The 13,239-nt window shown below is 39.3% G+C and overlaps 1 long non-coding RNA gene across 4 annotated transcripts in view; it reads left to right on the top strand.

The window, feature by feature from the left end:
- The window catches only part of LOC102076586 (uncharacterized), a 19,847-nt gene extending 6,608 nt beyond the window's left edge, over positions 1–13,239 (top strand). For 2 of the 4 annotated variants that reach the window (XR_003220831.1, XR_003220829.1), the window contains exons 3-6: positions 324–419; positions 559–743; positions 1,819–1,892; positions 5,721–6,524. This is a non-coding gene — a long non-coding RNA (uncharacterized LOC102076586). Of the gene's footprint in view, positions 1–323; positions 420–558; positions 744–1,818; positions 1,893–5,720; positions 6,525–13,182 lie in introns of those variants that run through there. The other 2 variants (XR_003220828.1, XR_003220830.1) reach the window with 2 other exon arrangements.

Raw genomic sequence — 13,239 nt, 5'->3', positions numbered from 1 at the left:
AGCAGAAGTGCACATGTCTTGCTGACATGTGAATTCAGAGTCTGACAAATGGAGAGTGTGCAAGTTCAAAACATTTTCGCTAGCTTACCTAGATAAGGATAAGAGGTTCAGGGTGCCGGAAAGTCATGATATTAGGAAAATGGACTAGGCAGTATCAATCAAATTCTTTTTTTAATCACTGTACAAGTCATTGCAAGCAAGACCAACAATGGTACTATTGTCAATAGAAAGAATCGGTGAATATAAATATATTTATAGTATATACGTGTATAAATATTTGCTCATATTGAGAGATAATGGTGTTTTCCACTCATCTTTTTTAGTAATCGAATTGCCTGTGGAATAAAGCCAAGAATTCTGTTTGTTTTGCAAGCTGGAGATTTCCTCCTCCTGCAGGAGTCATCACAAACTCATTATGGGTAATCAATGAGGGCACACAATTTACTAAGAACTGTTCGCAGAATCTTTAATCTTTCCTCATAAATTTTGAATCCATGCAAAAATTCTTTGTGGCCTGTTTTATATAATGTTAAAGGTATTCTTCTTTTAACCTCATAGGTGCAGAAACACAAGATTTAATGCACCTTTGTAGCATCAGTAACATCTCAGCAAACCCCCAAATCTGCTTCAGACAGTTGAGCCTTCACACCCTCAACAGTACGAGGAGACACTGGAAAAGTAAAAAGAGAGCGCTTGAGCCCGACACAGAGATACTTCACAGAGATGGGAAGCTTAGGAGTTTGGTAAGGAGAGGTTTTACAATGAGATGTAAAAAAGGATGAAGACGGTGTTCAGAGAGAAAGCCAAGACCCCAGCTGTGCCCCTGCTCCCACTCAGCACACATGTATGCACATATGGAACTCCGCCCACACACAAAGAGAGTGGGCCAGTGCTGCGTTTGTGTTTAAAGCAGCAGATTTTTGCCAACCAGATCCACCCGCAATGGTTCTTACAATATCCCAAAAGTGTTGAAACAGCAAAGATGTGAAATTCAATCTAAGTGGAAAAAACACCCAAACAATTTTCACAAATTTGTAATAGCGATGATATAAACTGGAAAACACTGTGACTATCAAATAAACCAGGTCAAACTAAATAATTAAATTTATATTCTTCCAGTTAAGCTTAAGCACCTCATCAGTGCTTTTCAACACACAGCAAATTACATATTCAAGGAAATAAACAATTTTTATATATTTTTTGGCTGAACATGGAATTTATGCAGTTTCCAAAGGCTTTAATAATAATGTTTCCATGCAGCTTACTTTCCCCTGGATGTATCTGTCACCACGGTGAATGTAAAGCCTCTCAGGAACAAAACAATGCATTAGCAACTCAGGTTTTGACGTGTACGATGATTCACTGGTTCTTTGATCTCTGACATCCTATTCATGTGAATGCTTCCAAACACTCACAGCAGGTGTGAAGCATGATGGCAAAGGGGATGTATCATGTTTTAGATAAAAAGGCAAACTGTCTCTTAAAGAATTTAGAAGGCTTTTTTTCTTTAACCATTTGCAGCTAGTAGTTATTTTCTGTGGCAACAGCAGATATATTAGTACAAAAAATTCCAACATAATCAAGGCGCTAAATCTGATTAATTCAGCTCTGGGTTTGTGCCATGTTTAATTTGTTCTTGTATCCCACTCAGGGGAGAGTAGTGTTTGTCAGCATGTTTGCTATTGACCAACAAATGAACATGAGCAGTTATCCCATTGCGCTAGGCTCTTCTGCTGTTGCAGCCTTTTCAGGTATTCAGTGCAGTACCCCTATTTGATGTCACAAGTTTATGTCCTTGTTTTTTTGTTTTTTCCACAGTCGTTGGATAGTGATGATCTGCAATATCATTCAGAGGCCATGGTGCATAACCACTTTGATGATCCAGTAAAATGGTGAGTTTTCGGGCAGATTCTGTAGATTTTTGTTTATTTCATTTATATATTTTAATGTTTGTTCATTCATTTTGCATTATTTCCATCATGCAATATGAGGCACTCTTGCAGTTTTGGTTAGTTTTGAGTTGCATATACTCATCATGTGCACCAGTTTCACTGAGAGGAGGCCGACCAAGGAAGAAGTCCAAGCTACAAAACCCACACCATCAAGCTTAACTGAAATTTTAAGATGCCTACACGGAAAAGCCAAATGTGTTTTAGAGAAAAGTTTTATCTTCAGATAAGAAGAAGATAAGAACTATTTTGTTACAAGAGGTTTGTTTGGAGGAGTAAAGGTGAGACTTTCAAACTTAAGAACAGTGTAACAAGCATGGTGGTGGCAGCGTCATACTCTTGGGGTGTTCTGCTGGCAGTGGTACTGGTACACTGCACAAAGTGGATAGAATAATAAAGAAAGACTACCTCCAAATTCTTCAACTTCACCTCAAATCAAGGTTGAAACCTGACTGCGAATTTTGTTCCAAGGACAATAGTCCTAAATCCATATCAGAGCTGATTTTATAGCAGGCTAACAGCTTTTGAAATAGACTTCTCAAATCTTGATCTCAACCCTGCTGAAAATTTGTGGACTATCCTTAAAAGCAGGTTTTTGCCAGAACACCGACAAATTTAAATGAACTCAAATCTGCCAGGAAGAGTGGTCATATATCTCGATATTTTTATATTAGAGGCTCGTTGATAGCTACCAAAAGCGGTTTGCCATTTGCTGAAGAACATTTAACCAAATATTACTAGGAGTGTATATAGATATTTGAGCCTATATATGTACAAGTGGTTGCTGGCAGTTTCTGTGAAATCAATTGCTTTTTTCATGTTGGCAGTCACTACCATAAATTAGTCGCAAGGAGTTGAAGTGGCACCTTGCTATTGCTTTGATGGCTAGCAGGTTGTCACAGTTTCCAGCAATACTGACTTTTCTGTGAAATATGTAATGCAAACCAGAAACAGAAACAGTTTGCCTTCAAAGCAAAAGTTGTCCCTTCTGAAATGTGTTAGTTGCAGCAGTATAGCACAAATTTGACTCTCAGAATGAATAGACTCCATTTCTAGTTTGCATTGCTACAGCTTAGCTTAATTTACCTGGTTGCCACGGATTCACCGCCTGGTCTGTGGGACTCAGGCCTATTTGTATGTTTGTTTGTCCGCAAACTCCTTGTAGACCATTATCTGTTTAAGATAATGGTCTATTGTGTCATCGGGTTGCATAGCTACCACCCAGCATCAAGCTAAATTAACCCAATAATGTACCATTAACACTTGATTAAAACATCATATTGTTTTAATTTTCAACATTAACATCTTGTTGTTATCCACAAAAGTGGAATTATGCATGATATATTATGATGCCTAGGAAGTGACTAGCAATGGGCTAAAATGACCAATTCCAATGACCAATTCTTAGCATGCAAACGACATGTACCCCCCCCCCCTTTTTTTTTTTTACAGTGCAAGTAAGAATGTCAATTTGCCAAAAGCAAGAATCGTCCAAAGAATATTGTAGCATGGGCATGTTCTAGTATGTTAAATCTATCCAACCAGCCAGTGTCACTCTGACAACTAACAGTTGCTGACATTATAACATTTCTTCATGGGCGTTTGTTGGTCACGTGAGTACCTTTTTTTAAGGACTTAATAAAAATGGTCACCTATGGGTAAAAGTTAGTCATAACACATGATTTTAAGGGGATTTTTCATTGCAATTAAGTTATGCCCATACTGCAGATTTATAAAGAGAACATTTGGAATATCAACAGGAATTCTCTTATGGTTCCCTGATAGTGACATGTGTATGTTTTATTTGGGACTGTTGGCAAACCACACACAAAGCTTTTTGGAAAAATGTTCTCATATGGTCCTCTTGATGACATAAACATCAAAAAATGTCTGCAAACAGAACCAGATGACTGAAATTGGTGAACAACCAAAGACATCCGGTTCTCGGTTGGTCCCACTACAGCATTATACCAGAATACACAATATGTTACATGTTATGTTTTATTTCTTTACATTACATAACACCCCAGCTTAAAGAAGAAATATGATTTCAGAATGTTCTGAGTTTGGAGTTAAGGATGTCGCTTTGTAAGATTAATAGAACATTTGTGGACGGTCAAGACATGGTGTTCTTTAAAGGGCAAGGGGATGTTATATGGCAGACATCCATAAATGCTCTGGGAAACTTTAGGCCACCATTATTGGCCTCTATACTACATTCCCACTATGTGTATGTCAGAATATTCTGAGACCATAAAACTTGTAGCTTGGTGATGTACGGGAATGTGATGGTTAGTAGGCATGCATAGTTGAAAATGTGCGGAGGGGGATGAAGGCTGTAACTATTTTAGTATACCGTTTCTGCTGCAAAGGCAGCTAAGCACTCCAGAATACTTTGACATTTCAAATTAATTTTCAGAATGGATGAAAATGAGTTGCATGAAAAGACAAATGATGGTGTGAGCACCACGGGCTGTATAAGAACAACTTTTGTTTCATCATTATACACTTAAAATTCCTTCCTTCCGGGGACAATCAATAAATTTATTAGCTTATGAAAAAAAATGAATGAATTTACTATAGATCACTCAGGGGCAGATGAGATAAAGGCTGATTTAATGAGATATCTAATGCTTTTAGCTAATGTTTGCACATGCAGTGTGTGTGATGACCCTGGCAGCTTTAAGGACAATGTCATGTCAGATAAACACACTATTTCTTACCTCAACAACCTTCTATCATCGCCACACAGTGGGGTATTGATTGGTGAAGAAAGTACATTTAATTTCTCTCTCAGCAGGTTGGCCATGCCCAGCTGTCCTTCAGACCTCCTTTTTTCTGCTTCATGGAATATTCTAGAGAACGATAGGGACTTACACGCGGACACAAAGATAGAACGTGTGAGTGGATGTGCCTTCAACACCTCCACTCCACGGGGAATATGATTTGATGAGTTCCTGTCGTGAAAATTGCAGGGCAGTTACGCATTTGGGACTTTTTCCAACAATCATTCATTTTGCCATTTGAATTTGATTAAATTTGATTGTGTAATCTTCTCAATCGTTGCACGGCACGGAGGAGGGGCATTTCACAAGCTCAGATATCAGCACTACAGGCAGCAATGTTTTCCCTTCTTTCAGTAGCACCTTTTCATTTCTAGACAAAAGCTGGTCTTTTTTAGAATATTTAGCAGAAAAAAACTGAAATGCACAATCACTGGTATGAGGAATTTTGTCTAGAAAACACACCGTCTGTTCTTAATATGATTTATAATATGAACTGATGGACACAATGCCGTGTTTTGTGACTAATTGTAAATAATATGCAAAAATAGATGTAAAATTCAAGGAGAAATCTGAATAAATCAGTCTTCATACACTAACAAATGCAAATGCTTCCATGCAGGGCACAAGAGGTCAAATGAATTGTTTGATGAGTATGAAAATAATGCAAATCATATGCTATGGCCTTCACAGAGCCAGGGCCAGATGCATAAAACTCTGCACAACAAAAACTGAGTATATGGAGAAATGTGAACAGGCATTCCTTTTAGTCAGATGTGTAATGCCTTGTGTACATTTGAAGTAGATGTGACGTTCACAATCACACCCTGCTCATCTTCTTTTACAAAGGCCAGTTTATGTGAGAGGGAAAGGCTTCAAAAATCTCTCATGTACAGTTTTGGTCCTAGGTTTACACACACTCATCATGGGAATGATTGCTATGGTATTTTGTTCTTTTTATGTTTTTGTTGAACTCTTCTTTTTCCAGAATGTAATACTTGTACAGCTTAAATTGGGTGCACAAGTTTGAATTTATAATCGCCATCAACTGGGTCCCTGCTTGAACACCAGTATCAATGTCTACAAGTGACGCAAGTTTTACATCACCATGGACTGAGAGGCTGCAAACCAAGAACAAAGTCGCTGGTCCAAAAGTGTCACCTTCAAGCTTGAGTGAAATTTGCAGCTGCCCGAATGGACAAGCCAAATGTGTTTTAGAGAAAAGTTTTTATCTTCAGATGAGACAAAGATTGAGTTATTTGGCCACAATGACAAGTAGTATGTTTGGAAGTATGTAACTGTAAGGCTTTCAAACCTAAGAACACTGTAACAGCTGTCAGGCATGGTGGTGGTAGTATCATGCTCGGGGCTATTTTGCTGCCAGTGGTACAGGTACAGTCCACCAAGTGTACTGAATAATAAAATAGGAGGACTACCTCCAAATTACCTGAAATCAACAGCTAGATGGTTTAAACTTGAATAGAAGTGGGGCTCCAATGAGATCAATGATCCCAGACAGGTATCAATTTTCAGAACTGAAGAACCTCTTGGATGAGAGGTGAAATGTCTTCATGAAACTTAACAGAAGTCCAAGCTTTCCAAGCTCCTTAGGCTACCATGACTAGGCTAAAATTAACTTTCTGGGATTACTTCCAAAAGCTCTGACCTCAACCCTATTGAAAATTTGAGCATTATGCTTAAAAGCTTAGTCTGTGCCAGGAAAACAACCAATTGAAATGAACGGTACCAATACTGCCATGTATCCCGCCAGAATTATGCCAGTAGACTGTTGTTGGGTACCAAGAGCATCTGGTCGAGGTGCATCTTGTTAAGGTACATTTAACCAATCACAAGTGGGGGTGTATGTATGCTTTTGAGCCAGTAATATTTTCTGAAATGATGCAGTTTCCTCAAGCACAGGATGGAAAAATTTTCTCTGCATTTAAGGATGTTCTCAAAGCTCTATGTGCTCACCAGGATCAGGATATCTGATTCTAGTCGTCTAGAGTGTCTGAGCTAGCCAGTGTTTCACGAACTCAACGTAATCCATAGCATTTCTTTCATCCTCTCCCTTAGAATGCACGTAATACAAAAACATATTTTATAAAATTATTTTTTTAAAGAGGTCACTAAGGTATCTCATCTGTTTCTCTGAAGTGTGTTATTCCACAGTTTTGAAGCCCTCAAGGCAAATGCTTTACCACCCTATGTCTCAAGCTTTGCCCTGGGGCCCGACAGCAAGAGCTCATCTGGAGATCTGAGCGTAACAGCGAGGTGTGAGAGGTGAGAAGGTTGAAGATGTAAGAAAACAAGCAATAACATTTTTAAAAGTTTTGAACACCACTGGTAACCAATCCAAGGAGGCAAGGATCTTTGTAATGCGCTCACAATTTTTTATTTTTTCTTGAGGTTTTTAATGGTGGATGACCCTGGGACAGACCAGCAACTCAGACACAATAATGGGGTTGTCTGCAGACTAGCATAAAAGACTTTTCACTTCAGTTTTTTTAGAGATTGTCAGACACCCAGGATTAGTGTGGGTTTAGTGTTTTTTTTCTCCTGTTTGCGTTTCATGGTCTCTCTATATCTATTCACACTTCTCTTTCCCCTCACGTCTAACTGGTTGCACCAGGTGGTTTCACCTTCCTGAGTCAGGAAGCTTCTCCCAGTGCTTGATCATTGGGGATAATCTGATTGGGCTTTTCTTTCTAACATTGTAGAGCCTAGAGCTATACAGTCCCATGTCAAGTGCCTTGAGGTAACCGTGAATTGGTCATAGTGAATGGACTGTTAAATAAGTGCCAAAGATTTTTTTAAAAAGGAGCTAGAAATGAGCACAATAAATCCTCTTTACATTTTCTAAGCTTTAAGAAGTCAGTGCCTTGTTAATTTGGTAGTGTTTGTGAATTTCAAGGTTTAATCACATGTCTCCTAAGGGGATGGTATTCCCATGTATGCTTTTTTTTTCTCCATTCACTTCTACCTCTGGGGCTTTTACAATAACATCCAACCTAATTATAAGCATGGCAGACATCATGTGCGCGCTCTGTCCTTTCTCCCTAAAGACCCAGTGTGGAACAGCATTGAACCAAGTTTAACGTCAGGAACACTGATAAACACGGATATGTTGGCTGTGTTGAATCCTTATTTGTTTTGATGGAAATAATCTATTATGTAACAAAATTACTCAACACTGACCTAAAAATCACAGGGTGCTGTCATTCAGTAACATTTACATTATCTAAAGCAATATAGAATATAGCATTGTTAAATATTTAAAAACTATGTAGACCTTATTTATCGAGGATTTAGTTTTAAGACTGCATGTTGTCAACAGCAAATTGTATCCAAAAATACCCGTACTGCTTTTGAGCAGCACTGCATGCACATTTACACATTCAAAAATGATCCAAGCAGTTATCACACATCCTGTTTAGTTCTTGGCAGCCAGGAAGAAAATGTTTGCCTAGTCGATGTGACTTTTAACCAGAATGCCCCCTCGGGTTCAGGAATAGGATTGGAGTGAAAGGTTGTCTATAAAATATGCATGTCACGTTAGAGACTAGTGGTGATCTAAGTGTGAGTGTGTGTGTTTTCTCCCTCTTTATATCCTTGTGATGGCTTTGGCACTGGGGATTACTTGAAAAGGTGGAGAGACATGGAGGTGTAATGTAAAATAAACTCACACTCTGTGAGTAGATTTATTCCTTGCCTGTGTGGAAATGGCGCATAGTGCAATTCAAATGAAAATGCAAACTTATGAAAGCATTTTGTTTTCATTTGGTGGGCACAAAACCCCAAATGCCTTTCAATGCCTTGCTTTGTATTTTCATGATCAAATGCATATTAATGCCTTCATAATGCTTCTACCCTTTATGTGATAGACAAGGGACACTTCAAACACAATCACATCCTTTGTCTGGCTTCTGCCATTTCTATGTCTCTCTCTCTCTCTCTCTCTCTCTCTCTCACTCACTCACTCACACACACACACACACACACACACACACACACACACACACACACACGCAGCATACTGATGTACTTATGGTCTACTCAATGATGAAAACTATAATTTAATTTATAAAGTCATGGTAAAAATAAACAGACATTTTTACAGGTATATGTCAGGATGTAATATAAAAATAATCTACTAAAATGTGCTTAATTACCTACAATTAGGTAAATAAAACCTCCTACAAATCATGACACATTGCACCGTGTCGTGATTTCTCTTACAAAAAATGAGCCAAACCGCAGAAGCTGTGGGTGAAAGACTAAGTACACCCTCACTGCTTCAATAGGAATAACTCCCACTTGAATAACTGATCATCAGCAAGTGTGAGCACCTCTATAGAAGCTGGAGTTTTAACAGTTTTATGGGGTTGTCCCAGGAGTAGACAACCCAGCATATTCACCTCAAGATCAGATGATGCAGTTCTCAGAGAACATGCAGAAAAAAAACTCAACAGCTCCATCTCTGACTCAACACCACTCTACACTGAATCATTAGTTAGTTATTATTAATCTCTGTCTCTCTTCCACAGTGGGTCTTTGTCCTGTCTTCCTCCCCTAACCCCCAACTGGTCACCGCAGACGGCCGCCTCTCCCTGAGCCTGGTTCTGCTGGAGGTTTCTTCCTGTTGAAAGGGAGTTTTTCCTTCCCACTGTCGCCAAAGCGCTTGCTCATAGGGGCTCACATAATGGTTGGGGTTTTCACTGTTTTCTCTGTATTATTGTAGGATCTTTACCTCACAATTAAAAGTGCCTTGAGGGAATATCATTGTGATTTGGCACTATATAAATAAAACTGAAGGAAGTCAATTGGCATGTTAAATGTTAAAGTTCATGATGGAACACAAACGTACGGCTTGTTTGGAAGGGTTTCCAGGATAAAGCCTCTTCTCCCTCAAATAATGTTGCAACTTGTTTCATCTAAAAAACCCACAAGACATCTGAAACAATGTCCTTTGAACAGCTAAGACCAAGCAGAAGAGATGTTTGGCTATAATGCACAGTTCCACATTTGGTGACAACTCAACACAGCACATTAGCACCAACATTTTATACCAACTGACACCAACTGTCCAGCATGGTGGTGGAAGGGATGATTTGGGCTTGCTTTGTAGACACAGCAGGTTGACTCCTTGCAGTCATTGAGTTGACCATGAACTTCTTTGTATACCAAGTATTTTAGAGTCAGATAGGAGGCCATCTGTGCAACAGCTAAAGTTCAGCCAAAATGTCATAAAACAGGAAGATGTTCTCAAACAGAGCAACAAATCTACAACAGAGTGGCTGAAAAACAAAAGTATTAAGAAATCCACATCTCAAGCTGATTGAAATGCTGTGGTGGGAGACGTGCATAAACTCAAACTTCGATGAACTGAGACAACATTGCAACACTGCAAAATCTCTCACAAAGGGGGAGACAAAAATCCCCCTCTGTGAGAGACTGATGAAGGCATACCGAAAATTATTACATCAGGTTTTTGCTGCTAAAAGTGATTCTACAAGCTATTCAGTCATGGCATGTACTTACTTTTCACACACTGCTTCTGCATTTTGGCTTAGCTTTTGTATAACAAATAAAGCCTGGGGTAATATGTGATGTGTTGTTGAACATCCAAGGTTGTATTTGCATAGTTTTAAGACCTGGTAAAGATTCATTTTTTTTTATGTTGTCCTGAAATGTAAAAACCTTAGAAATCACAGAGCATGTACTTTCTTTTTACCATGACTGTAGTCATTAAACCTAATTTAAACATTTCCATAGTTAGCAGTGTGTGTATAAAATGAAATTGTCTAGGAGTTGAACTTATTTTTTCAGGATTTCTGGTGCAGTGTGCATGAAGTCAGCCTCTGTTTGCCACACAGCAGATCCATCAGCAATTTCATACATCACATCATATCATAATCACTTTGGAGAGTTGAATGTCAGCTTGCTGTAAGGTTGTCACTTGGACTAGAATTTTATTTGCCCCAGTGACCCTGAGAATTGTTAGATATCACAGTCTCTTGGGAGGGTTTGTCCAAAAGCTAACTGAGTTACTACGACCCCTATAATTATAATATAGTTCATGGGGCCAATTAAGGCTCACAAACCATTTATTAAACATGGGTGTCGTCACTGTGATGTCACATAACAGTTTGTTGAATCTCCTTTGGAAACCTTTAAGTTTACCATTACAGCAGCTCCTATGATGCTAACTCTAGCAAGAACAGTTATTAATGTGTACCCATATTCTGACCGGGTGCGCATAGACAGAGGGCTTTTCTCAATTCACTAATTTGTGCCTCCTCGTCTCATATGTCCTCCTGCCTGTGACCCTGAAATCAATCTCAGTACGCTTTACTGAAAGATGTCTCAATTATTAAAATGTATTTGGAGGACAGAGGAGCGAGGGAATTACCAGGGGACCTATAATGGAGGATGGACTGGCATAATCTTTGCTAAGGTGTTTTTTTGGGTTTTTTTTTACCTCCAGCATATAAAAGAAGCTTGACACGCAACTGTTTTATAGGAACCATGGCTGAAGAATGACTCTTCAAGGAGCTAGTCTTTTATATTTGCAGGTTTTAGACCATAAGACCATAAAATATAGCCTGTAGTGAACTGTGAAATATTACAGTTGTGTCAAATCTCATATTTAACTGACATCATTTTAAAAGGGGTTGCCAAGGTGAGAATGTTTCCTACCTCAGCTCCTCTATCCTTGTTTCTTCCTTGCCTCTTTGCCTTTTATTGTTGGTAGGAGGGGCAAAGACACAAGGAGAAAAGTCAAGGAGAGTGCAATTGTGGAAATGAGAAAAAGGAGCGATTACTGCAAAAACTGAGCAGACAGTTGTAAACATGACTGGGAGGTCCAGCTCAAACACTCAAACTAACTGAGGTGATGCCTTTCAGGCGGTTTACAGCTTACCTCTTACTTGAAGCAGCCATGCTAACGGCACATACGTGTGGCCTGTGATAGAATGAAGGCTTGACGTGAAGGGCCAAATTAGCCAAAAGTTAAATCAAAATATTTTTTATGTGGGTTTTCACTCACTGTTGTAGCAAGCCTCAAGTGGCTATTCAAGGAACTGCAGTTTTTTGGCTCCTCTGCATCGGCTTCATTTTTCAGCCCCAGAGACTGCCGGTAAAAATAGCATGTGGCTATTTGACCTCCAAGAATTCCCTCTAGTCAACTGGACCACAGGGGAATGAGGGGGCTTTAGTGGATTGATCCCTGGATTAGAAACTGACTGATAGGTAGATGCTCTGGGAACCTATTAAGCTTGCCTACTGGAACCAAACTCCCAGATAAAGCTGAACTCTCACCCCCCCGCTGAGCTGAACTGCTCTGCACTGTTTCCACATTTATCCCACTGCGTTACAACACCAAGCCAACTCATCCTTTCTTCAAGGCACAAAAGAAATGTAAGGATAGTACAGTGGCAGAGCAGTGCAAATCTGACACGACTAAGATTCAGTGCATCTCTCCAGGAATGCAGCAGGCATAAAATACAACTTAAGCTGCTTTACTGGTTCAAAATGCTTATTCCTTGTATCCCATCCCTCTTCTAGGTGAGAGTATAATACATCCATGTGGACTCCAAGGTAAGCTGCTAAAGGTTCATCTGCTTCTGTAGATACTGAAGGGAAAAAAAATACAGTCATCAGCGTCGGAGGACACCAGGATAAAGTTTTTGTTTCATTGCATTTTCTTAATCTTGTTATTTGGCAACTTTTTATGATCTCCTTGCCCAGCTTGGTAAAATAGTCCATCTCTCAACCATTTTGTGTCATTTAAGGACCACTTATGTGGCAGGTCTAAGCAAATTTAACAGCTCCTCTGTGGTCTTCAGCCACATATTCCTTGCAGTAAAGAGACATGCAAATACTTCACTATACAGATGGAATCGCTGGATGGTGGTTTGGGATAATGTCACCTCACTCTGCACTGCCAACCCTTTTTGTTGGTTGCTAGGAGACAACACTGTAGTGCCTGAAGGTTTCAGACACAGTGTAATGTACGAGAGCCCCACTTTTTCAGCTAAAAGTGTGAGCAGCGTGCTAGCAAAGATGGAGGACCGTTGGATTTATCAGCCAAAGTTGGCTTGGCAACAAATGAAAATGTTGTTAGCAGGAACCATTCAGTCAACATGGCACAAATAGTGTTCAGCTAAAAGATTCAACAGCAGTGAAAACAGCAGTTTTCAGTGGATATTGCACCGTCAAAAGATTAGAAAATAATGATTATATAAACTATATAAAAAAAGAGGTGTGCATGTTCCTCTGTCTTCCTGGCAGTATTTCATTGTAAAAGATTAGGAGATGTCCACCAATGGGGGGCAGTAAAGGTCTTTATCAGGCTGATATTCACTGGCAGCTTGTTCTCTCTCTTTTTTTTTGTATCTTGCTTTTCTCCTCATTATGTTTCAATTTTCTGTCTGTCCACTCAAACTGAGTTCCCACAGCAGTAACATGGAAGCGGACTAACCAGTCTCTTGAAGAACGCCAATTTG

This window comes from Oreochromis niloticus, linkage group LG7 (genome assembly GCF_001858045.2).
Source record: "Oreochromis niloticus isolate F11D_XX linkage group LG7, O_niloticus_UMD_NMBU, whole genome shotgun sequence".
NCBI classification, from domain to species: Eukaryota; Metazoa; Chordata; class Actinopteri; order Cichliformes; family Cichlidae; genus Oreochromis; species Oreochromis niloticus.
This window is presented reverse-complemented; position numbering and strand designations above follow the sequence as displayed.